The following is a 26,217-nucleotide window of genomic DNA, read 5'->3' as shown; positions in this document are numbered from 1 at the left end:
CCCGGAAGCCCTTTCCTCTGGGCCAGGAGCAGCGGGAGGGATGGTGGCCCAGAAGCCCCTTCCTTTGGGCCAGGAGCAACAGGACAGAGGGTGGCCCAAAAGCCCTTTCCTCTGGGCTGGGAGCAGTAGGAGGGATGGTGGCTGGGAATCCCCTTCCTCTGGACCAGGAGCAGTGGGACAGCGGCTCAGAAGCCCCTACCTCTGGGCTGGGCAAAATTCCTTACTATTCTCAATGAATGTACCTCAGTCTGTGTTATTAACGTTTTAAATTCATGCTCTTGGGAATGAAGGCTATCTTATACTTTCTCTATCTGGAATGTTATTCCTCTTTCTTTTCCATTTGCTTAAATATTCCTTATCTTAAATGTGGTACATTAATGTTTTATGCTATAAACCTCTTGAAGGCTAAATTAAGCCACAGTCTACTAGCCAAACAACTTTTTATTAACTACTTTTATGTTTGAATCTGGTTGCTGCCCTAAAAAAGTCTAAATGAGATGTAAACATTTCTGTTTCTCAGATAGTAAGAGATAAAAAAGATGGATTTGGTTACTTACCAGTCTATTTCTTAGGAATATCATGCATCTCTGGGAGCTCACACAGGTTTTGCATGATGGTATGTTGCCATGTGTTCAGAATCTATAAATAACGTGTGAATATTTGGTTTTCCTAAGGTCTTGCATGTCAAATAAGAGCTATCCAAGTATCTATTATTGTTCCAAAGGATGCAAAATTCAAAACACAGCTATCTGTGACCTTGGGAGACCTAAACAGAATCTGTAAACAAGTTTATGTAAGTGTGCACAGGCCAGCCTGTACTAAAAGGCCCAACTCAATGAGAGTTTTGATTTCTCATGAAGAACAGTAAAGAGTCTTCTGGGAAGATGCATTTCTTATCTAAACTGTAATTTGAAAAATAACCTTTGTTTGTATTGTACCTTTAACTGTACAGGATACAATGCAAGGCAACAAACACAGCAGAGCTAAAAAACACTAACTGCAGCTGGATAATGCACAGGCTGCATAAAAGGTCTTATTAATCAACTTTATAATGACCTGACCACATCACAGTAAAAATTACTTTCATAAGTTCACTAGATATCACTAAATGTGGAGATGGTAGGAGAAATAGAGGTGAGGCTAAACAATATTAATGGATCCATGGAGATTAGACAAATGTACAGTAAAGTACATGATGAGTTCAATCTGGCAAAATACAATGAAGCACAAGTGTCTAGGAAAAAATTACTAAGAAGATTGACATTCAGAGGGCAGAAGACATTTGAAAGCATGTTAAAAGCAACTGGATACTATAACCCACATATTAACAGGATTTTGCAATGTAAAAAAAAATATAGGAAAGCATAAGAATCTATGTCAAGCTGCACAACAGAGGGCCTCAGCAAATGCTGATAATGGTGTATATGTATTTTTTTCAAAGGGCGAGTGGGACTTCTTTGGCATTGATCAAAAGATGAAAAATATCCAAGAGATCTTTACAGGGTAAAAAATATTTAGAGATAGACATATGAGGAGAGATTAAAGGAATAAAACAAGACAATAATCTGTTGAACAATCATAAAACTAGGTATTTAACTTTTACTAAAATTATTCTTTACACTTTAAGCATTTTCCAGGCAAGATAATTAACAAATATTTTTCTTAGTAATACATATGGCAGAAGAAATGGTAAATTTCCAGGAGACTACACCACTGAACAACGCCATATATTTGAAAGAAGACTTGTGATCACAGAATGTTAGAGAGAAAGAGATCTTAGAGATGACATAGTTTTCTGCCTTCCAAGTGAGGTCTAAGGGCCATCTAACTTGGAATTGCCTGGAGAGCTTGTTAGAAATGAAAATTTCTGGCCTCCAATTAAACCCTCCTGAATCCTAATATCCAAGGGGGATTAGGCTAGGGAGCTGAAGGAAAGCCAGAGGCCCAATCCCAGGTCAGGCACCAATTGATCTTGTCCAAGGTTTCCTGTCCAAGGCTAGGTTTCTTGTCCAAGCCTATTACTACTGTTGTATGAAACTCTCCAAATCCATAAATTGCTTTTATAGATTAGTTATTAACCATGTTGTATGATTTTATTCTGAGAACATAATACATGTTCTAGATGTCGCTTTATTTAATTCTTGTACAAGTAAGAAAAGAAGAAAATAAATAGAGAGGAAGAAAATAGAGAACACTGAGGTAAGAAGTAAAAGGAAAAACTCAAATAAGCAATGACCAGGAGGAGTCAGATAGGAGTAACCAGCCTCTTGTTAGGATGATATAATATCTACATACACAAGGTTAAATCACTATCTGACCAGAATGGCTCTTTAATCTATCCTCTTCTTTCTGCCAAATACATACACTGAGAAGAAAAAAGGCTGTAAAAATAATGAATGCTAAAGGAACTCTGAGAATAATAACAGGCTTGGTTTAATCCCATGGGCTTTGCCCAAATTCATCTTTTTTTTTTTTAAATTAAATTCTTTTATTGGTACATTGTAGGTATATAACACAATTACATTTCTCATTGGTAATTGTACCTTTACATAATGCATTGTGGTTCTTATTTTTTCCCCATTCCTAGCCCTCCCTTCACGCCCTCCACCCTTCCTTATTTACAAAGACATTATTTCCATTTTTTCAATTTCTCATCATTTTTCCTTTCCCTTCTTTCCTTTCCCCTACCCCTCCCACTACCCTTACCCCTTTGGACCTTTTCTTCCTATTGTGCATTATCAATTATTCATTCTAATCATTGGTACATTTTAGGTATACAATATAATGACATTCATCATTGGAAATTTGCACCTTTACATAGTCTCTCTTGGTTCTGATTTTTCACCCTTGCCCAGCCCTCCCTTCAACCCCTCCAGTCCTCCCTATTTACAAAGATTTTGTACCTATTTTTCCATTTTCTCATATTAATCCCATTCCCTTCTATCCTTTCCCCTAGCCCTCCCACTTCCTTCCCCTTTGCCCCTTTTCTTCCTATTTCACATTACCTATTATACATTTAGTCCTTATTTACACTTTCAGTTTCTCACACCAGAGAAACTATTCAGTATTTATTCATGTGTGTCCTATTTATTTCACTTAAAAGTATTGCTTCAATGTGCATCCACTTAGCTATAAATGTCTCTAATTTCTCATTTTTTATGGCTGAGTAGTACTCCATTTTATTAAAAAACCACATTTTCTTTATCCAGTCTCCAGTTGATGGGCATCTGGGCTGTTTCCAAGTTTTAGCTATTACAAACTGTGCTGCTATGAACATGGGCGAACATATATCACTGTGGTATGATTCTTTTAATTCTTTGGGGAATATCCCCAGCAGTGGAATAGCAGGTTCAAATGGGACTTCCAGTCCTAGTTCTTTGAGGTATCTCCATACTGATTTCCACAGTGCTTGCACCAGTCTACATTCCCACCAGCAGTGGAGCAGGGTTCCTCTTTCCCCACAGCCCTGCCAGCATTTGTTATTGGTTGATTTCATGATAGCAGCCATTCTTTCTGGAGTGAAGTGGAATCTCAGCGTTGCTTTCATTTGCATCTCTCAAATGACCAGTGATGTTGAACATTTTTTCATGTATTTATTTGCTATTTCTACTTCTTTGTCTGAGAAATGTCTGTTCATTTCAGATGCCCATTTCTGGATTGGGTCTTTACATTTGGGAGGTCTGATCTTTTTAAATTATTTATAGATTCGAGATAGTGGACCTTTGTCTGAGGAAGAGCAGGTGAAGATTTTTTCCCACATTGTGGATTGTCTCTTCACACTGCTGGTGGTTTCTCTTGCTGTGCAGAAGCCTTTTAATAAGAAGACATCTCACTTGTTGATTGTTTGTGCTAGCTCACGGGCAACTGAGGTTTTGTTCATAAAATCTTTTCCTACACCGATGTCTTCAAGGGTTCTACCTAACCTCTGTTCCAACTGGTTCAGAGTTTCTATTTTAATATTTAGATCTTTAATCCATTTTGATTTTAGTTTAGTGCATGGTGAGAGATACAGGTCTAGTTTTAATCTTTGGCAAGTTGAAGCCCAATTTTTCCAGCACCATTTATTAAAGAGGCTATCTTTCCTCCAGTGAGGGTGTTTGGCTCCTTTGTGGAAGATGAGATGGCTGAGTGTGTCTGGCGTTGTTTCTGCATCTTCTAATCTGTTCCACTGGTCTTCAAGTCTGTTTCTTTGCCAGTACCATGCTGTTTTTATCACAGTAGCTTTGTAGTAGAGTTGCAGGTTGGGGATTGTGATACCCGCTGCCATGTCTCTGTTACCTAGAATTGCTTTTGCTATTCTGGGTCTCTTCTTGCTCCACATGAATTTTTGGATTGTTTTCTCAAGGTCTATGAAGTTTCCTGCTGGGATCTCAATTGGAATTGCATGAAACCTATATAGCAGTTTTGGAAGTATGGCCATTTTCACTATATTAATCCTTCCTACCCAGGAGCAGAGGATGTCTGTCTATTTTCTGATATCATCTTCAATCTCTCTTTTCAGAGTGCCATAGTTTTCAGAGAAGAGGTCTTTGATTTCTTTCGTTAGGTTGATTCCTTGATATTTCAGTTTTTTGGATGCTATTGTGAAAGGAATTATTTGCCCTATTTCTCTCTCAGTGAGTCTGTCATTGGTGTAGAGGAAAGCTATTGATTTTTGTGTGTTGACCTTGTAACCAGCTACTTGACGGAATTTGGTTATTAAGTCTAGAAGACTTTTGGTGGAGTTCTTGGGGTCTTCTATATAGAGTATCATGTCATCTGCAAATAATGACAATTTGACTTCTTCATTACCTATCTTTATTCCTTTTCTTTCTTTCTCTTGTCTAATTGCCATGGCTAATGTTTCCAGAACTATATTGAAGAAGAGTGGTGATAGTGGACATCCTTGTCTTGTTCCTGATTTGAGTGTGAAATATTTCAGTTTTTGACCATTTAGTATGATATTGGCTGTTGGTTTTTCATAGATGGCTTCTATCAGTTTGAGGTAGAGACCATCTATTCCAATTTTTTGTAGGGTTTTTATCATAAATGCATGTTGGATTTTGTCAAATGCTTTTTCTGCGACTATGGAGATAATCATATGGTTTTTGTCCTTGGCTCTATTGATATAGTGTATTACACTGATTGATTTGCGTATATTGAACCATCCCTGCATCCCTGGGATGAATCCCACTTGATCAGGGTGTATGATCTTCTTGATGATCTTCTGCATTCTGTTTGCCATTATCTTATTAAGGATTTTTGCATCTATGTTCATTAGTGAGATTGGCCTATAGTTCTCTTTTTCAGTTGGGTCTTTCTCTGCTTTGGGGATCAAGGTGATGCTTGCTTCCAGGAATGAATTTGCCCCAATTCATCTTGAAAGAGGAACTGGGCTATACCTCTCTTTGGGCTAATTTTGAGCCTGCCATCTTGGCAGAGACAAACGTGAGACAGGTAAACAGAAATGCCTCCTTTGGCAGTGTGAGGATCCATTCTTTAAATACTAAATTATTTCCAAATACAAAGTGTCATCTAAGACGGAGACAACCATATGATGTTTTGCATTCAATGTGCTCCCCACCCTTCTTTTTCTTTTCCTTTTTTTGGAACCACTGAGCTAAATCCCTGGCCCCCTCTTTCTCTCCTTCCTTCCCCTCTTCCTTCCTTCTTTCTTTCTCACAGACTTATTGTTTCAGCAACCCAAGAATTGCTGCCCAAAGTTTGTTTTGTTTTTTTTGGAGACATGGTCTCGCTATGCAGTTCAGGCTGAACTTGAACTCATTATAGCCCAGGCTAGCCTGGAACTTGCAGAGCTCTTCTGCCTCAGCCTCCTGAGTGCTGGAATTAAAGGTGAGCACCACCATGCCCAGCTCCAGTTTTAAATTAAGACAAACCTTTCATATTATTTTCATAATCATGTGAGTTTTAGAGTTCTATCACCTTTTAGATACCTTGATTTATAATGGCTTCTTACATTTTCTTTAATGTTTGACTATCAGGAAAAAGTATGACAAGCTTCCAAGGAAAGGGGTCTTTTTTTGCGGTACTGGGGATGGAACTCACTGCTCTTGCAAGGCAAGCACGAGGCCACTGAGCTAAATCCCTGGCCCAGAAAGGGGTCTTTTAAATGGTGATTTAGCTCAAAGAACCAATTATGGTCCTTTACTGATCTAAAATGTAACTTCATGGCATATATTCCTTCAACTATTTTCTCTCTGATAAAGTGAAGGGCACAAGGATGAGAATCAGGTTGTGATTTCTTTCTGTACCTATTTCTATGGCAGCAACTGGCATGTTCTAAATAGTTCTCTCATCTCAATGAGGCTTTTATTTGAAAAGTAGCCATGTTACACTGATATAACCTCTTTTAGGAAAAGCTGGTCAGGGAGTATTACAGGTTGGCCACTTCTGGGTTTGATGGTTCCTATAAAATTTAATCCCTAAAAGTGGAATCTGGGCTTGCCCTTAAGGAAATGCAAAAGGAGGACAAATAGCAGGGCAAGTGCCACATACCTGTAATCCTAGTACTATTGGAGGTTGAGGCAGGAGGATTACAAATTGTATCCCAGCTAGAGCAACTTAGTGAAAGTAAGGGCTGGGAATATAGCTCAGTATGAAGGTCCTGGGTTCAATCCCTAGTACTACAAACAAAATAAAACAAAACACAAAAACAAAAATTAAAAAAATGAGAAGCAACATAAACCAATAAAATAAATCATGAAAAATACAGAGGTTGAAATAGCTGTATGCAAATATACTTAATAAAAATCATTATTGTACAAGAAAGTAAAATATTTGGCATAAGTAGAAAATGCAATTTTACAAAAACTGGAGACTGAGATTCATAGACAGATATATTCCCAAAGCATAGTTTTTTGTTTTTTTTTTTTAGAAAAAGGGAAAAAGCCCATTTTCTTAGAATTTGTCAAAGACGCTGGCTAAAGAATGAATTTGTAAAAGGATTTATGAACATGACAAGAGATCCACAGAGGAAGGAATATGTGCACTTAAGGTACATTTTATATTGAAAATGACCTCTGTAAAACAGATTTCGGAGAATAAGTTAATACAAAAAAAGAAGGCATCTGATTTTTAATAAAATTACAACAATGACATCTTATTGTTCCCAGAGCATAGGGAACAGGTTCAGTAGCAGAAATCTGCCTTGCATCTGGAGCAGCCTTGAGAAAGCAGCAAAGAGCTCTTTATGGTCTGTAGTGGGAGGGTTCTGGGAGCTTTTAGCTTCAGAGCTCTGGTACTCTACTGCAGGATAAACAGCTCTGGATTCTTTAATGACAACAGCATATCAGCTCCTTTTGAGGTTTCAGCATACATAAACAGGATCTGCCTCATTATTTTCCAGCTGTGGAGGAGGAAAGAAAAAAATAAAGCCCCAAAAACCTTTTACCACAGTAAACTGTGGAAGATGACTTGCTTTTGCTTACATGCAATACTGAAAAAAAACGAAGGAGAACCACAGTGTGTAAAAAGTCCCTAGAAAGAAAACAGGAAAACCATTACTTCTCTATGTGTGAGAATGTCACTGCGGAATCAAAGGGCAGAATGATAATAAGTGTTGAACTCTTACGTTTTATAAGAGGCATAAGCACAAAAAGAGTAACTACAAAGGTTCTTAATAAAGTCTTGCTTGTGCTAAGGCCCACAGAGTTATCAAATGGGAGGTCTTGTTCAGCATGTGCCCATTTCCTTTTTTTATTTTAAAATTTAAATTGATTGGTACATTTTAGGTATACAATATAATGACATTCATCATTGGAAATTTGCACCTTTACATAATCTCTCTTGGTTCCTATTTTTTCCCCATTCCCATGCACTCCCTTCAACCACTCCATCCCTTCCTATTTACAATGACTTCATTTCTAATTTTCATTTTCTCATATTAATTCCATTCCCTTCTTTCTTTCCCCTACCCCTCCCACTTCCCCTTCCCCTTTGCCCCTTTTCTTCCTATTTCACATTATCTATTATACCTTTTAGTCCTTATTTACACTTTCAGTTTCTCACACTAGAGAAACTATTTGGTATTTACACGTGTGTCCTATTTATTTCACTTAAGAGTATCACCTCAGTGTGCATCCATTTAGCTATAAATATCTCTAATTTCTCATTTTTTATGGCTGAGTAGTACTCCATTTTATTAAAAACCCCACAATTTCTTTATCCAGTCTCCAGTGGATGGGCATTTGGGCTGCTTCCAAGTTTTAGCTATTACAAACTGTGCTGCTATGAACATGGGTGCATATATATCATTGTGGAATGATTCTTTTAATACTTCGGGGAAGATACCCAGCAGGAGAATAGCTGGGTGAAATGCGACTCCCAGTTCTAGTTCTTTGAGGTATCTCCATACTGATTTCCATAGTGGTTCCACCAGTTTACACTCCCATCAGCAGTGGAGCAGGATTCCTCTTTCCCCACAGCCCCACCAGCATTGGTTATTGGTTGATTTCATGATAGCAGCCATTCTTTCTGGAGTGAGGTAGAATCTCAGCACTGTTTTCATTTGCATCTCTTGAATGACCAGTGATGTTGAACATTTTTTCATATGTTTATCTGCCATTTCTACTTCTTTGTCTGAGAAATGTCTGTTCATTTCAAATATCCATTTTCAGATTGGGTCTTTAAATTTGGGAGGTCTGATCTTTTTAAGTTCTTTATAGATTCGAGGTAGTAGGCCTTTGTCTGAGGAATAGCAGGTGAAGATTTTTTCCCACATTGTGGATTGTCTCTTCACACTGTTGGTGGTTTCTCTTGCTGTGCAGAAGCTTTTTAATAAGAAGAGATCCCACTTGTTGATTGTCTGTGCTACTTCAAGGGAAACTGAGGTTTTGTTCATAAAATCTTTTCCTACATCAATGTCTTCAAGAGTTCTACCTAACCTCTGTTCCAGCCGGTTCAGCATTTCTGTTTTAATATTTAGATCTTTAATCCATTTAGATTTTAGTTTAGTGCACGGTGAGAGATATAGGTCTAGTTTTAATCTTTGACAAGTTGAAACCCAATTTTTCCAGCACCATTTATTAAAGAGGCTATCTTTCCTCCAGAGAGGGTGTTTGGCTCCTTTATCGAAGATGAGATGGCTGTGTGTGCCTGGAGCTGTTTTAGCATCTTCTAATCTGTTCCACTGGTCCTCAGGTCTGTTTCTTTGCCAGTACCATGCGTTTTTATCACAGTAGCTTTGTAGTATAGTTTCAAGTTGGGGATTGTGATACCCCCTGCCATGTCACTGATACCTAGAATTGCTTTTGCTATTCTGGGTCTCTTCTTGTTCCAAATGAATTTTTGGATTGTTTTCTCAAGGTCTGTGAAATATACTGCTGGGATTTCAATTGGTATTGCATTGAATCTATATAGCAGTTTTGCAAGTATGGCCATTTTCAGTATGAGCAACAATTAGTTTTATTCTAACATGCTAGTTTGCCTCAGGAAGAAGTGGTCCTATGAACCACTATAGTTTCCGTCTGTGGATCAAGATATCCAAGTACAAAAATGTGACTTTCAAATATGGCAAAGTCTCCTGAGGACAACTGGTTGATGCGTCACTGGTTCACACCTGAGAAATAACACAGCTTGATGCCCATGAATATGGACCTTGACAGCTCTAACCACCTTCTCCAGGGTTATCGCTGTCACATAAATTCCCTTGAAGAAGGAAACCAAGAGGCTGAGAGAAATGACAGAAAGGGGAAGATAAGAGTTGAAGTCAGGAGGGAAAGCTAGACAAGGATCATTTGAGGAGGAATTGTGTTGGCCAGGAAAGGGCATTTTTGGAGCAGCTTGAGAGAAAGACCTGAGCATGGATTGAGAAAGGTCTATCAGGAGCTAGTTTCCAGTATGAAGTCCAGGATGTCAAAGATGGAGTTTAGCTTTGACTGGAAACAGTAATATGGAAGACCTACATCCTTGGGCTTTTTTGAACTTCATTTATCTCTTTTTTCATGTTAATTTTAGTGAATGCTTTGCAACCTGGACAGGCTTGGGGACAGTAAACAATATCCACTCCAATTGTACTTTTCAAGAAGAGGACTATAACAAGATGAGAGATGATGACCATCTTATCAGGGAATTGAGCATCAGCGGCAATTCTCCCTTAGGTAACAGTCCCTGTCCTTTATTATCCTCTTGAGTAAAAGTCTCCATCATACCTATCTAATTGTGTAGCACATGCAGGCTTTTCACAGATGGAATGGATGAGAAACAATCAGGATAAAATTTATTTTCCCCCTCAACTTCCCTAGCATACATGGATAGTGATATGTCTGAAAAAGGAAATAATTATTAAAAAAGTAATACGAAGTAGAACTCTGGAAATATTATTCCATCCAATAAAAAGAGTAGCATCTTTTTAAAAAATGAAACCCAAGCAAACCCCTTTTATTTACAAAAATCACATGTCTATATAACTGAGCAGCTTAAAAGCAAAACAAAAAAAGGGGGCATATTACACAGGGGAGAGTTTAATAAGGAAAATCACACACAGAGAAAAACCATAATATTGCTGTTATGAAGTCTTTACTCATAGGCAATTCTTCTTTTTTTTTTTTTTTTGTACCAGGGATCGAACTCAGGTCCTTGTGCTTAATAGGCAATTCTTGATGCGCTTGAGGTAGCATCTTATTACAACCCCATACATTCTACTCACATGGTTTATATATAACATTAATACTTAGGCTGAAGCCTAAACTGATTAGGAAAGTGAAGCAATAATATTTAAAACTCTAGTTGTAAGAAAAAAGAGTTCTCAAAATCACTATCAGTGTGAAAATGTAATTTTAAAGAGTACTCAAAATCAGCACTAATGTGAAAATGTATTTTTAATTCATTAGTTAGATCAATCATTTCCAATGCTCGTACTAATTTTACTCTAAATTCTTCATGCTCTTTTAATATTATCATGACCAACTTCCCCCAAAAACGTGCAAGTGGGAAACAACTGACATCTTCCACCACAAAAAAAGAAATCCAATTTCAATCAACATTCTAGGGCCAACATTCAGTGTTTCTCACATTAATGGGATTCAGATTTGTGCTCTGGCTAATAATAAAAGTAAGAAAAAAACACATAATATTAGTCATTTAGTAATAATTATCCAAATCTATGGCCTCTTCTCTGCATTCCTTATGGCAATGTCATGTGTGCTTCCATAATCAAATGAGGTTAACTTTTATTGCATTTAGATTTCTATTTGAGGGTCAAAAGAGCTAAGAATTATGGTTGAAATGTGAAGGGAAAAAAATGAGGAAAATCTAATGAGCTGGATAGCATTAGAGTCCTCTCTCTCTCTCTCTCTCTCTCTCTCTCTCTCTCTCTCTCTCTCTCCCTCTCCTTTCTCTCTCTGCCATCCAGTGCAGATAACTTCCTCTCTTACGGAAAATCCACTGTTTCTGAATATACCTTCACAAACAGACTGTCTTTCTATTCTGTCCTCTACCTCAACCACAATTTCTGAAATTTCTGGCAGAAAAGAGATCTGTCAAAACAGGTTACTTATATTTTTATTGGTTCCTCCAGACCATGACAACATTTCCTGATAGGCAGTGCCAGGAAACTATTAATGTCTGTGAAAAAGGAGTGAAAGTTCTTAAAAGCATAAACTTGTGGGTGCCCCAGGAGACTACGGCCTGAAAGAACCACTGGTATTTAGATTTTGTCACTGAATCAGCTGGCTGCTAAATCAGAACTCCAAAAAAGTCACTATCAGAGGAGAAGAGGAAAGCATCTTTCTAGAAATAAAAGTCTGGAACACACAACAGGCAATTTTTTCTTTTTGCTTAACAACTTGGTTATCCCGAACAGAGTAGCTAAAGGTTAGCTAGGCAGCTAATGGCTGGCTTAGTTAAGACTGTTGCACAAATTAGGTAATTCATTCAAGTAGTTAATGTATGCTTTCCTATGCAGGAGAGGTAATAAGGCCTACACCTGGATGAGGAGGATGTGGCCTTCCCCATAAATGGAAAAAAGGATTCATTCTAATAACCAGGTGCAGAAAAGGACTACACCTTTTTAATGGACCTCTGTGATTCTGCTAATGTGAAGACAGCATTCTGTTAAAACTTACTGTGTGAACACACTGACATGGCTGATTGTAAAGGAAGCAGCAGCTTTACAGAAGATGTGAAACTAAATTGGACAAAATTTGTTTAAGGAATCAGACCTTTAGAAGGCTTTCAAGTATGTCAACTGATACATTATTAAGTGCCAAAATCGTGTGCTAAGTTGCGAACATTATAATTAGGTTTGTGGAGCAGAAAAGCAGCATTCTGCACCATGATCTCACTCTATTTCACAGTGCCACCTGCTGGGTGAGGGTGAGAGTGAGCTGAACTTTCCCTTGGATTGATCATGAATTCATGAGAAATGTGTATATGGGTACTCTTTACACTATACACAGAATACTACTGAGAACAGCATTCTCTATGATGACATGTTTGCAAACAAGGGTACAGTCCTGATTATCTTTGCTGCTGCTCTGTCCACTCACAGTCCAGTAATGAGTGTGTCCTCTGAGATGTCCAAATGGGAAACAGGAGCATTAAAACCAAGAACATAAGATGCAGTCACTACATGCTAATGTGTTGCATGCCTTTTTCCATAGGTGGCTTATGTGAATGAATCATCATCTTTAAAAGCTGGAGAGTTATCTTACTATCTTTAAGAGAGCAGTAAGTGATGTTTCTAGACGAAGTTAATTTTGTTTTCATAATAAATATCCTTCAGGAAAACATTTAATGTTCAGCCCTTACATAGTAAACAACCATACTCTGAAGCAGCTAACAACAAATAATAAAAAATTATGGTTAAAGATGAATCACTGTCCCATAAAGCATTAGGATCCAGACTTGTAAAGTTAAAAAGAAAGTAACCCATATTCAAAGCATTGTTTACTTAAGCTTTAAAAGATACGCTGATTTTTTTCTTGCTACAGAGCAAGCTGTAGGTCTAAAATACCTCATTGGAAACTCCTGACTATATGCGTGTCACTGTTTTTTTGGTTTTAGAAAAGTAAAATGGAACTTATATATTATATGGCAATCCCAGTGGATTCTTGGGCAGCACCCACTAATCAGACATTAATATCCTTGCAATAATATGCAAGAATGTGACACTAGGTGGCTAAAGACTCCTAACAGACTTAGGTCAGTTTGGGTCAGTTTTTGTTGTCAAGTGAATTTCTGTTAGTCAAAAGACCTGAGATAAACAACCCTAAGGAGGAAAATTTTATTTGGCTCACAATTTTAGAAGTTTTAGGCCATGGTCACTTGGCCCTGTTGTTTGGGGCCAGTGACAGTATAGTACATCATGAAGGGAGCACATTGTGAAGGGAGCTGCTTACCTCATGGCAGTCATAAAGCACACAGAGAGAAAAGCTCAGAGAGACAGAGATACAGGGTGAGAATGGTGTCAGGATCTGAATATCACCTTCAAGGGGATGTCTCTAATGACCTAACTTTTTTTTCTAGAAGTCACCACTGCCCAAAGATTTTAGCACCTCCCAATACACACAGATAGGCTTTTGGGGGACATTCAAATGCAAACTATAGCAGAGTCTGTATAAAACTTCTTCACAAACTTGTGCTTTTGGGAGATTTTTGGGATTCATAATCAAGAATAAGGGATTAAAGACCTGGACAAATTGGCATTGATTTTAATTTTTAAAAAAGCCAAAGCAGTGAGTTGCAAGTCATTAAAACTCCAAAATACAGTGCTGATTTTGTGTTAGTGTGGCTTTCTTACTGGTTACACTGAGGTAACGATGGTGGGGAGAGTGGCAGTAGATGAGGATTCCAGTGTGAACAGGAGAGAATCAGCATTTATCCTGTGACCACAGAGTTCTGGTCCCATGTTAAGAGCTTCTAGTTTGTGCTCACTTCGGCAGCACATATACTAAGAGCTTCTAGTTTGTCAACATTATAAATGATAGCATGATAAACAGTCTATTAGTTAAAACCTTGTACATAATATTTATGATCTTTTTCAGGTAAGTATCTTAAAATTTAATTGCTGGGTCAAGAGATATCATATCTATAACTGTCTCTTTCTCATATGCAATCAGTCAATTTATATTCATCTTCATCACCATCTATCTTTATTTCTCCATCCATTCATCCAGCTAGGTTTATGATGACAGTGCAAAATCGTCTTAAAGGAAATTTACATTCCCAGAGGAGGCAGTGTGCAAGAAGAATACCTATTTCCCTGCATCTTTGCCAATGTCAACTATGACCATTAATAAAATTTGTCAATTTACTATATGAAAAACAGTAGTTATTTGATTAAATTGCAAATTTGTCTGGTTGACTGGATTTTGCATATGTTTCATGTAATCTTTAATTTTAAAAGTAGTAATTCCTACATTCTCAACATTACTGGTAGATTCAGGTCTGCTTGACTTAGAGCTTATTCCCTTTCAAGGTTCCTTGCCCCCTAACACCATGAGTTTTGAATTGTCTTGTGGAGGGACTTGAAAGGATCCTTGGAGGCACCATAGGCCTCTGAGCTATGGAACAACACAGGAATGAATTATGGGAGGTGGCTGGGGGCAGCTTTGTGTCTTCTTACTAAACTATACCCTTTGCTGTGCTTCTCTGTTGTGCTATACACAAAGGGACCTCCTGAATGGCTACCAAAGCTTTCTTGAAACATCTGCCCACATAGCTCACGGTTTGGGTTGAAACCCCAGTGACCATTTTAAACAACTGCAATATATATATTCATCACCTACTCAGTATGCAGTATATAGTTTTTAAATTAATCATTAATCAGTTTATGAAAACAGTATATTACTAAAACTTGAATAGCCTAATTCTATTATTGTGAATTCTATTTATTAATTTTACCCTCTATAGGCAAAACAATAGGCATTAAATAAAATCTGCATTTGAATATCACAAAATTCAGAATGACTTGACACATTTTAGATGAGGTGACTTTAGGTCAGACTTCACCTGAAAAACGTTAACTATTCTCAATCATGACTCCTGATGGAGGATTGGGACTAATAATACCCAGGGATTAAACAGGCATTTCAAAACCCTGCACCTTTTTTTACACATAAAATCCTCAATAGGGTGCTTAGTTATTTGCTTTCCAAGAGTTTCTAAAGGCATACAGAATAAGTGCTGAAGATGCTGAGAAGAAAACAGGAAAGAGGCTTGGGGATTTGGCTCAGGGCAGAGTACTTGCTTAGCATGTATGAGGCTTGAGGGCTGGGGATTTAGCTCAGTTGTTCCTTCACCTGCCTTGAAAGCACAAGATTCTGAGTTCGATCCCCGTTACCAAAAAAAAAAAAGAGAGAGAGAGAAGGAAGAAGAAGGAGGAGGAAGAAGAAAAAAGGAAGGAAAAAAAAAGAAGAGAGAGAAAGGGTCAGTATTAATTCAGTGTGAATAAAAATCCCCTAGTTTAGCTCAACTGTATGAATGTGAGAAATACCTGTATTTCCCAAATGAGATTTGTAAATGTAGGCAGGACCACTCAGTTGCAAAGCTCCTATATTCTATGGGACTATTCCCTAGGAGTGTGTATTTCAGCAGCCCTGTGATGGTTAATCTAATCACAGCGATGCTTGCTCTTCAGAGCAATGTGAGGAAGAAATCTACGTTGGGTGCACATTTTCAGATGTTTCTAAGGAGAAGAAAAACAAAATTTCTTGCAACAAATATTCTGGGAGAAAACAAGCAATGACTGGCTGTAAATACAGTCACACTAAAATCTTTAAACTGTGACCCAGGATTTCAAGAGTTGGTCTGGTCTCTGGGTGCTTTAAGAAGCAAAGAGTTCCACATTTTCCTTGCCTTAATCATCATTATCCACGACATCACCAAACCATTTATTTAGTCTGTTTTCAAACTTACCACATGGCAAATGACGCCTAAATAAACAAAACAGTTCAATTCTATACGAATTCTTTGCTTTACAGATCCCTGGAGAGAAAAGTGTAACTGCCATATACTGAATTTTCTATAAGTGGTTTTATAAATAAGTGACTGACTCACCTTTAAAGAGAAAGGTTAAAAACATGAATGAACCAAAACCCCACAAAGAGCCACAGGAGGTATTTCTGAATCTGTAGACATAGTAAAGCAAAATCATGATACCTGTGTCAGCTCTTAGCTATCAAAAAGTTTAGTTTGAATTCAGCTACTGACAGGTAGGCAAGGAAAACCAAATGAGAATCTCTTTAATAGCAATCATGTATCTAACTTCTTATATCCATGTTGCACTGGTTCTGAAACTTTAATGTACATTAGAATCATCTGGAGGATTTTTGAAAACACAGATTGCTGGGCCTCAATCGCAAAATTTATAATTCAGAAGCTCCAGGGTGAGGCCTAAAAATCTGCATATTTAACAAATGCCCACGTGAGTCTGCTGCTTCATGAATCACATTTTAGGCATGATAGCCTTAAAGCACAGACCACAGAATTAGGTAACTGGTAGTTGGCCAACAGACATTTATTGATTGAAATGAAGTTACTAAAATATAATGTTTTCTTCCTTGTCCCACATCTGAATATGGACTGACACACTGGTGAAGTGATTAGATAATAACTGACCATTTGATGATCACATAACAAGGAAAACAAATAAAAAACATCCTCTGTACCTTAGTAGTACATTGGTGACAGCTATGGGGCACGGGCACTATGATAATGGTAAACTGCTAAAATGAAGTTTTGTTTTTTTTAGTGAGAAAGAGTAAGATGAAAAGTAAAAACCAAGAGAAAAATCTAAGGAAAGTGGTTTTCATGGCTAGGATAAGAAAGCAAGAGGTGGATAGAAGAGTATAGATAATATGTGGCAAAGTTACTCAATCCCTCTCACTCTCCATTTCTTGTCCTGTGTCTTGGATAATAATGAAGACTGGGGTGGACTGGGAAATGTGATTTAGAGCAGTGGTACTCAAACTGTAGTGGGCAAAAGAATTACCTTTACATTCTTTTTAAAATACAGGAGATAAAAGCACAGATTGGTGGGTCACATCCCAGAGATTCAGATTCACTCAGTCTGGGACGGGGCCTGGGAATGTGCACTTCAGATGCTGATGCACTCAGTTGTTAGACCACACTCTGAGTAGCAGTGGGGCAGCAATCCACATCCACTTGCCACTAAAACCAAGTAGATTCCTCAATGTATATCTCAACTATCACGTTCTAACTTTTTTTGTTGTTTGTTTTGTGAGACAGAGTCTCACTATATAGCCCAGGCTGGCCTTGAACTCACTATGTAACCCAGGCTGGTCTCAAAGTCACAGCAATCCTCCTGCCTAAGCCTCCCAAGTGCTAGGATTCCAGGTGTACACCACCATGCCTGGCTATCATTCTCCAATTTAAATTGTAGTCATTCTGGCTGTTTTGTTTGTTTTTTTGACACCGGGGATCAAACTCGGGACCCTGTATTTTCGAGGTAGGCGCTGGAACCATTGAGCTAAATCCCCAGCCCATTCAGGCTGTTTTAAATCCTGTCAGGTTGTAAAGCAAGAACTGTGTATTATTCCTCCTTACAGCACATGTAATGCCTACCACAGTGTTTTGCTATGCACAAATGTGTGTGTGTTGGTAGATACACAAACATAGGCAGCATCAGGAATGCATGTTTTATATAGATTCTTTTAAAAATCCAAACTTTTGCCTTCTACTAGTTTATTTACTGTGTAAAAATCCAAGTGCTGAATTTCTTAAAAATTAGCTATTTGGCAAAATAAGGCTTATGTGGTAGATGTCAACACAAAATTTATTAAAAGTTTTAAAAAGCTGCAATAGATGGTCTCTACCTCAATCTGGTAAAAGCCATCTATGAAAAACCAACAGCCAATATCATGCTAAATGGTCAAAAACTGAAATCCTTCACACTCAAATCAGGAACAAGACAAGGATGTCTACTATCACCACTCCTGTTCAATACAGTTTGGGAAACATTAGCCAAGGCAATTAGACAAGAGAAAGAAATAAAAGGAATAAAGATAGGAAATGAAGAAGTTAAATTGTTATTATTTGCAGATGACATGATACTCTATATAGAAGACCCCAAGAACGCCACCAAAAATCTTCTAGACTTAATAACCAAATTCAGTAAAGTAGCTGGATACAAGGTTGACACACAAAAATCAATGGCTTTCTGCTACACAAACAACAGACTCACTGAAAGAGGAATTGGAGAAGTAACTCCCTTCATAATAGCATTCACAAAACTGAAATACCTAGGAATCAACCTAACAAAAGAAATCAAAGACCTCTTCTCTGAAAACTATAGTACTCTGAAAAGAGATTGAAGATGATATCAGAAAATGGAAAGACATCCTTGCTCCTGGGTAAAAAGAATCAACATAGTGAAAATGGCCACACTTCCAAAACTGTGATATAGATTTACTGCAATCCCAATTGAAATCCCAGCAGCACACTTCACGGACCTTGAGAAAACAATCCAAAAAATCATGCGGAACAAGAAGAGACCTAGAATAGCAAAAGCAATTCTAGGTAACAGAGACATGGCTGGGGGTATTACAACCCCCAACTTGAAACTATACTATAAAATGACTCTGATAAAAACAGCATGGTACTAGCAAAGAAACAGACCTGAGAACCAGTGAAAGAGAGTAGAAGATACTGAAAGAATTCCAGACATACTCAGCCACCTCATCTTCGACAAAGGAGCCAAACACCCTCACTGTAGAAAAGATAGCCTTTATATTTTTTAAATTTTTTAATGATAATATTTCTGTAATTAAAAAAAATTCATTGCTCCAGTGAAGAAATTTATTGCTCTATAAAAGTAAAGTACTAGCAATTGCATACTAAATAATCGATTTGTTAGCCAACTTGTAATGATCAGAGATATAAAAATACTTAATACAGACCTTTTAGCTAAAACATACTTCAAAAAAAATTATATATATGTATTTATTGGTACATTTTAGGTATAAAATACATTTACATTTATCATTGGGTGTTTGTACCTGAACATGATGTATCTTAGTTCTTATTTTTTCTCCCATTACTTGTGCACCCTTCACCCCCTCCACCCTTCCCTATTTACATAGACTTTGATTCAATTTTTTTTCTTTCTTGAATTTTTCCTTTCCCTTCTTCCCTTTCCCCTTCCCCTCCCGCCATCACCAAACCCTTGGGCCTTTTCCTATTTCAAATTATCAATTGTTGGGAGCAATGCTACATAATTCTAGGGAAAAATCATTTGAGTAGGCCTGGTTCTCCGGCCTACAGGCCAGCTATAACACTCCAAGACATAATTCCATTTTGGCCTCAGGTCACAAGGGAGATCTCAATGATCCCGTGATGCGGTAATGCTCCAGGGCAAGACCACACCTGCGGGAGATGCCCTGGGAGGAACCAAATCTTCATCTGCATAGTTCCTCATTGTTCTTAGATTTCTGCTGCCCCCACCCAGCCTTTTGTTACACCAGTTTATCCCAATGTGAAGTACTGAACTCTATTTTTCACTTGTTACATCTATTTCCCCATGTACTGAATAAAGGGTGCTGCAAGCTAGGGGTCTTTTGTCTTTGCCGCCTAGAGCAGCACTGATCAGACCCAAAGCTCAGCTTCTTCTCAGTCTCATTTGTCTACCTTTCCTGTAATTCACCGTGTGCTGCCCTGGCTCGCAGGAGACTAGGACTTACTGCAGAGGTTCTGGTAACGACCCCTTCCCCTGTTCCCTACAATCAATTATTCATTTTAATAATTTTAAACCTTATATACACTTTCAATTTCACACACTAGAGAAACTATTCGGTATTTACACATGTGTGTCCTATTTATTTCACTTAAGAGTATGGCCTCAATATGCATCCATTTAGCTATAAACATCTCTAGTTTCTCATTCTTTATGGCTGAGTAGGACTCCATTTTATAAAAAAAACACATCTTCTTTATCCAGTTTCCAGTCAAGGGGCACTTGGGCTGTTTCCAAGCTTTAGCTATTACAAACTGTGCTGCTATAAACATAGGTGCACATATATCACTGTGGTATGATTCTTTTAATTCTTTGGGGAAGATTCCCAGTAGGGGAATAGCTGGGTCAAATGGGACCTCCAGTCCTAGTTCTTTGAGGTGTCTCCATACTGATTTCCACAGTGGTTGCACCAGTCTACATTCCCACCAACAATGGAGAAGGGTTTCTTCCTCTCCACACCCCTGCCAGCATTTGTTATTGGTTGATTTCTTGATAGTAGGCACTCTTTGTGGGGTGAGGTGGAATCTCAGTGTTGTTTTCATCTGCATCTCTCCAATGATCAGTAACGTTGAACATTTTTTCGTATATTTATTTGCTGCTTTTACTTCTTTGAGAAATGTCTGTTCATTTTGGATGCCCATTTTGAATTCGGTCTTTGAATTTGGGGGATCTGATTTTTTTCAGTTCTTTATATATTCTCAATAGTAGACCTTTGTCTGAGGTACAGCTGCTAAAAATTTCTTCTCACATTGTAGGTTTTCTCTTAGCTCTGTTGGTAGTTTCTCTTGCAGTGCAGAAGCTTTTTAATATGATGAGATCCCAGTTGTTGATTCTTTGTGCTAGCTCCCATGCTACTGAAGATTTGTTCATAAGGTCTTTTCGTATGCCAATGTCATCAAGAGTTCTACGTAACATCTCCCAGCAAGTTTAGTGTTTCTGTCCTAATATTTAGATCTTTAATCCACTTTGATCTTACTTTAGTGTGCAGTGATAGGAATGGGTCTAGTTTTAATCTTTGGCAGGTTGAAATCCAGTTTTTCCATCACCATTTATTAAATAGGCTATCTTTCCTCCAATGAGGGTGGTTGGCTCCTTTGTCAAAGATGAGGTGGCTGAGTATGTCTGGAGTTGTTTCTGCATCTTCTAATACATTCCACTGATCTTTGGGTCTGTTTCTTTGCCAGTACCATGCTGTTTTTATCACAGCAGCTTTGTAGTATAGTTTCAAGTTGGGGATTGTGATACCCCCAGCCATATCTCTGTGGGCTAGAATGGCTTTTGCTATTCTAGGTTTCTTCTGGTTCCAAATGAATTTTTGGATTGTTTTCTCTAGTTCTGTGAAGTATATTGTTGGAATTTCAATTGGCATTGCATTAAATCTATATAGTAGTTTTGGAAGTATGGTCATTTTCACTATATTGGTTCTTCTTACCCAGGAACAAGGGATATCTTTCCATTTTCTTATATCCTCTTTGATCTCCTTTTTCAGAGAGCTGTAGTTTTCAATGTAGAGGTCTTTTGCTTCCTTTGTTAGGTTGATTCCTAGATATTTCATTTTTTCAGATGCTATTGTAAAAGGAATTATTTCCCAAATTTCTCTCTCAATGGGTCTGCAATTTGCATATAAGAAGGCTATTGTTTTTTTGAGTGTTGACCTTGTATCCAGCTATTCCACTGAATCTGTCAATTAGGTCTAGAAGACTTTTGACTGAGTGTTTTGGATCTTCTATGTAAAGTATCATATCATCAGCAAATAATGACATTTTCACTTCTTCCTTTTCTATCTTTATTCCTTTTATTTCATTCTCTTTTCTAATTGCTATGGCTAATGTTTCCAGAACAATATTGAACAAGAGTGGTGATAGTGTGCATCCTTGTCTTGTTCCTGATTTTAGCATGAAAGTTTTCAGTTTTTGACCATTTAGTATGATGTTGGCTGCTGGTTTTTCATAGACAGCCTTAATGAAGTTGAGATAAAGACCTTCTATTCCAATTTTCTGTAGCATTTTTATCATGAATGGGTGTGGGATTTTGTCAACTGCTTTTTCTGCATCTATTGAGATGGTCATGTGGTTTTTGTCCTTGACTCTGTTAATATAGTGTATTACATTTATTGATTTAGGGATGTTGAACCATCCTTGCATCCCTGGGATAAATCCAACTTGGTCAGGATGTATGATCTTCTTGATGATGCTCTGTATTCTGCTTGCCAGTATCTTGTTGAGGATTTTTGCATCTATGTTCATTAGGGAGATTGGTCTGTAGTTCTCTTTCTGGGTTGGGTCTTTCCCTGGTTTTAGAATCAAAGTAACACTTGCTTCCAGGAATGAGTTTGGAAGCCTTGCTTCCCTTTCAATTTCCTTGATGAGTTTAAAGAGTAAAGGTGATAGTTCTTCTTTAAATGTCTTGTAGAATTCAGCAGTGAAGCCATCAGGGCTTTTCTTTGTTGGTAAATATTTTATTACATTTTCAATTTCACTCATTGTTATTGGGCTGTTTACAATTTCTACATCTTCTTCATTTAATTTTGGCAATTAGTATGTATCTAGGAATCTGTCCATTTCTTCTGTGTTTTCCATTTTATTAGCATACAGGCTCTGAAAGTAGGTATTGATGATCCTCTGGATTTCTGCTGGAATTGTTGTGGCTTCACCTTTTTCATTCCTTTTTTTCTTTTTTTGTATTAAATTCTTTTATTGGCACATTGTAGGTATACAACACAATTACATTTCTCACTGGGAATTGTACCTTTATATAATGCATCTTGGTTCTTATTTTGTCCCCATTCCTAGCTCTCCCTTCATGCCCTCCACCCTTCCTTATTTAAAAGACTTTATTTCCATTTTTTCCATTTCTCATCATTTTTCCTTTCCCTTCTTTCCTTTCCCTGGCCCCTCCCACTACCCCTACCCCTTTGGACCTTTACTTCCTATTTCACATTACCGATTATTCATTCTAATAATTGGTACATTTTAGGTATACAATAAAGGACATTCATCATTGGAAATTTGCAGCTTTACATAGTCTCTCTTGGTTCTTATTTTTCACCCTTACCCAGCCCTCCCTTCAACCCCTCCAGTCCTCCCTATTTACAAAAAATTTGTTCCTATTTTTCCATATTAATCCCATTCCCTTCTATCCTTTCTCCTAGCCGTCCCACTTCCTTCCCCTTTGCCCCTTTTCTTCCTATTTCACATTACCTATTATACATTTAGTCCTTATTTACACTTTCAGTTTCTCACACAAGAGAAACTATTCAGTATTTACACATGTGTGTCCTATTTATTTCACTTAAGAGTATCACCTCAATGTGCATCCATTTACCTATAAATGTCTCTGATTTCTCATTTATTATGGCTGAGTAGTACTCCATTTTATTAAAAAACCACATTTTCTTTATCCAGTCTCCAGTTGATGGGCATTTGGGCTGTTTCCAAGTTTTAGCTATTACAAACTGCGCTGCTATGAACATGGGTGCACATATATCACTGTGGTATGATTCTTTTAATTCTTTGGGGAACATCCCCAGCAGGGGAATAGCGGGGTCAAATGGGATTTCCAGTCCTAGTTCTTTGAGGTATCTCCATACTGATTTCCACAATGCTTGCACCAGTCTACACTCCCACCAGCAGTGGAGCAGGGTTCCTCTTTCCCCACAGCCCCGCCAGCATTTGTTATTGCTTGATTTCATGATAGTAGCCATTCTTCCTGGAGTGAAGTGGAATCTCAACGTTGTTTTCATTTGCATCTCTCGAATGACCAGTGATGTTGAACATTTTTTCATGTATTTATTTGCTATTTCTACTTCTTTGTCTGAGAAATGTCTGCTCATTTCAGATGCCCATTTTTGGATTGGGTCTTTACATTTGGGAGGTCTGATCTTTTGAAGTTCTTTATAGATTTGAGATAGTAGACCTTTGTCTGAGGAAGAGCAGGTGAAGATTTTTTCCCACATTGTGGGTTGTCTCTTCACACTGCTGGTGGTTTCTCTTGCTGTGCGGAAGCCTTTTAATAAGAAGAGATCCCATTTGTTGATTCTTTGTGCTAGTTCACGGGCATCTGAGGTTTTGTTCATAAAATCTTTTCCTACACTGATGTCTTCAAGGGTTTTACCTAACCTCTGTTCCAACTGGTTCAGAGTTTCTATTTTAATATTTAGATCTTCAATCCATTTTGATTTTAGTTTAGTGCATGGTGAGAGATACAGGTCTAGTTTTAATCTTTGGCAAGTTGAAGCCCAATTTTTCCAGCACCATTTATTAAAGAGGCTATCTTTCCTCCAGTGAGAGTGTTTGGCTCCTTTATTGAAGATGAGATGGCTGAGTGTGTCTGGTGTTGTTTCTGCATCTTCTAATCTGTTCCACTGGTCCTGAAGTCTGTTTCTTTGCCAGTACCATGCTGTTTTTATCACAGTAGCTTTGTAGTAGAGTTGCAGGTTGGGGATTGGGATCCTCCTTGCCATGTCTCTGTTACCTAGAATTGCTTTTGCTATTCTGGGTCTCTTCTTGCTCCACATGAATTTTTGGATTGTTTTCTCAAGGTCTATGAAGTTTCCTGCTGGGATCTCAATTGGAATTGCATTAAATCTATATAGCAGTTTTGGGAGTATGGCCATTTTCACTATATTAATCCTTCCTACCCAGGAGCAGGGGATGTCTGTCCATTTTCTGATATCATCTTCAGTCTCTCTTTTCAGAGTGCCATAGTTTTCAGAGAAGAGGTCTTTGATTTCTTTCATTACGATGATTCCTAGGTATTTCAGTTTTTTGGATGCTATTATGAAAGGAATTATTTGCCCTATTTCTCTCTCAGAGAGTCTGTCATTGGTGTAGAGGAAAGCTATTGAGTTTTGTGTGTTGACCTTGTAACCAGCTACTTGACTGAATTTGGTTATTAAGTCTAGAAGACTTTTGGTGGAGTTCTTGGGGTCTTCTATATAGAGTATCATGTCATCTGCAAATAATGACAATTTGACTTCTTCATTTTCTATCTTTATTCCTTTTCTTTCTTTCTCTTGTCTAATTGCTGTGGCTAATGTTTCCAGAACTATATTGAAGAAGAGTGGTGATAGTGGACATCCTTGTCTTGTTCCTGATTTGAGTGTGAAATATTTCAGTTTTTGACCATTTAGTATGATATTGGCTGTTGGTTTTTCATAGACGGCTTCTATCAGTTTGAGGTAGAGACCATCTATTCCAATTTTTTGTAGGGTTTTTATCATAAATGCATGTTGGATTTTGTCAAATGCTTTTTCTGCATCTATGGAGATAATCATATGGTTTTTGTCCTTGGCTCTATTGATATAGTGTATTACACTGATTGATTTGCATATATTGAACCATCCCTGCATCCCTGGGATGAATCCCACTTGATTAGGGTGTATGATGCTCTTGATGATCTTCTGCATTCTCTTTGCCATTATCTTATTAAGGAGTTTTGCATCTATGTTCATTAGTGAGATTGGCCTATAGTTCTCTTTTTCAGTTGGGTCTTTCTCTGCTTTGGGGATCAAGGTGATGCTTGCTTCCAGGAATGAATTTGGGAGTATTGCTTCCCTTTCAATTTCATTGAAGAGTTGAAACAGTAGTGGCAGCAGTTCCTCTCTAAATGTCTTGTAGAATTCAGCAGTGAAGCCATCAGGGCCCAGGCTTTTCTTAGTTGATAAGTTTTTAATTACATTTTCAATTTCATTGCTTGATATTGGGTTGTTCAGAATTTTTAGGTCTTCTTCATTCAACTTTGGTAATTCATATGTATCTAGAAATCTGTCCATTTCTTCTGTGTTGTCCATCTTATTGGCATATCGGTTCTGGAAGTAGGTATTGATGGTCATCTGGATTTCTGCTGGGTCTGTTGTCATTTCACCCTTTTCATTCCTAATTGCATGGATTTGGGCTTTTTCTTTCCTTTTTCTGACAAGGTTGGCTAAAGGTTGGTCAGTTTTGTTGATTCTTTCGAAGAACCAACTCTTGGCTTCATTGATTTTTTTGTATCGTTCTCTTAGTCTCCATTGCATTGATTTCTCCTCTGATCTTTATAATTTCCTCCCTTGTATGAGCTTTGGGGTTGTCCTGCTCTTCTTTTTCTAGAAGCTTGAGGTTCAGCATCAGGTTGTTTAATTGGGCTCGTTCTGTTTTCCTAATATGCGTATTCACTGCTATGAATTTCCCTTGTAAGACTGCTTTCATTGTGTCCCATAAATTCCGATATGTTGTATTGTCATTGTCACTTAATTGAAGGAACTGTCTGATTTCTTCTTTAATTTCCTCTGTGACCCATTGGTTATTCAGAAGTGTGTTGTTCAATTTCCACATGTTTATGAAATTTTTTGAGTTTCTTTTGCAATAGATCTCCAATTTCATTGCACTATGGTCTGATAATATACAGGGGATAACTTCAATTCCTTTGCACTTACTTAAACATGTTCTATGTGTGAGTATGTGGTCTATTTTTGAGAATGACCCATGTGCAGCTGAGAAGAATGTGTATTCTGATTTAGTGGGGTGGAAGACTCTGTAAACATCTGT

At 37.7% G+C, this 26,217-nt stretch overlaps 2 protein-coding genes across 10 annotated transcripts in view; one reads left to right on the top strand and one right to left on the bottom strand.

Annotated features, from left to right (window-relative positions):
• Cmss1 (cms1 ribosomal small subunit homolog) overlaps window positions 1–26,217 on the bottom strand; it is a 399,997-nt gene that overhangs the window by 112,228 nt on the left and 261,552 nt on the right. For 2 of the 8 annotated variants that reach the window (XM_021238774.2, XM_021238779.2), the window contains exon 2: window positions 558–639. The exons of the other annotated variants lie outside the window; for them this stretch is intronic. The gene's annotated coding sequence lies outside the window, so the exon portion shown is untranslated. The remainder of the gene's footprint in view (window positions 1–557; window positions 640–26,217) is intronic. 8 annotated transcript variants of the gene reach the window in all.
• Filip1l (filamin A interacting protein 1 like) overlaps window positions 1–26,217 on the top strand; it is a 319,152-nt gene that overhangs the window by 37,464 nt on the left and 255,471 nt on the right. The window lies entirely within an intron of this gene.

Source organism: Heterocephalus glaber, unplaced genomic scaffold (assembly GCF_053883595.1).
Source record: "Heterocephalus glaber isolate CG9 unplaced genomic scaffold, H.glaber_assembly_v1.0 deba00000122, whole genome shotgun sequence".
Classification (NCBI taxonomy): domain Eukaryota; kingdom Metazoa; phylum Chordata; class Mammalia; order Rodentia; family Bathyergidae; genus Heterocephalus; species Heterocephalus glaber.
The sequence above is the reverse complement of the archived record's forward strand: the minus strand, read 5'-3'. Positions and strand labels throughout refer to the sequence as shown.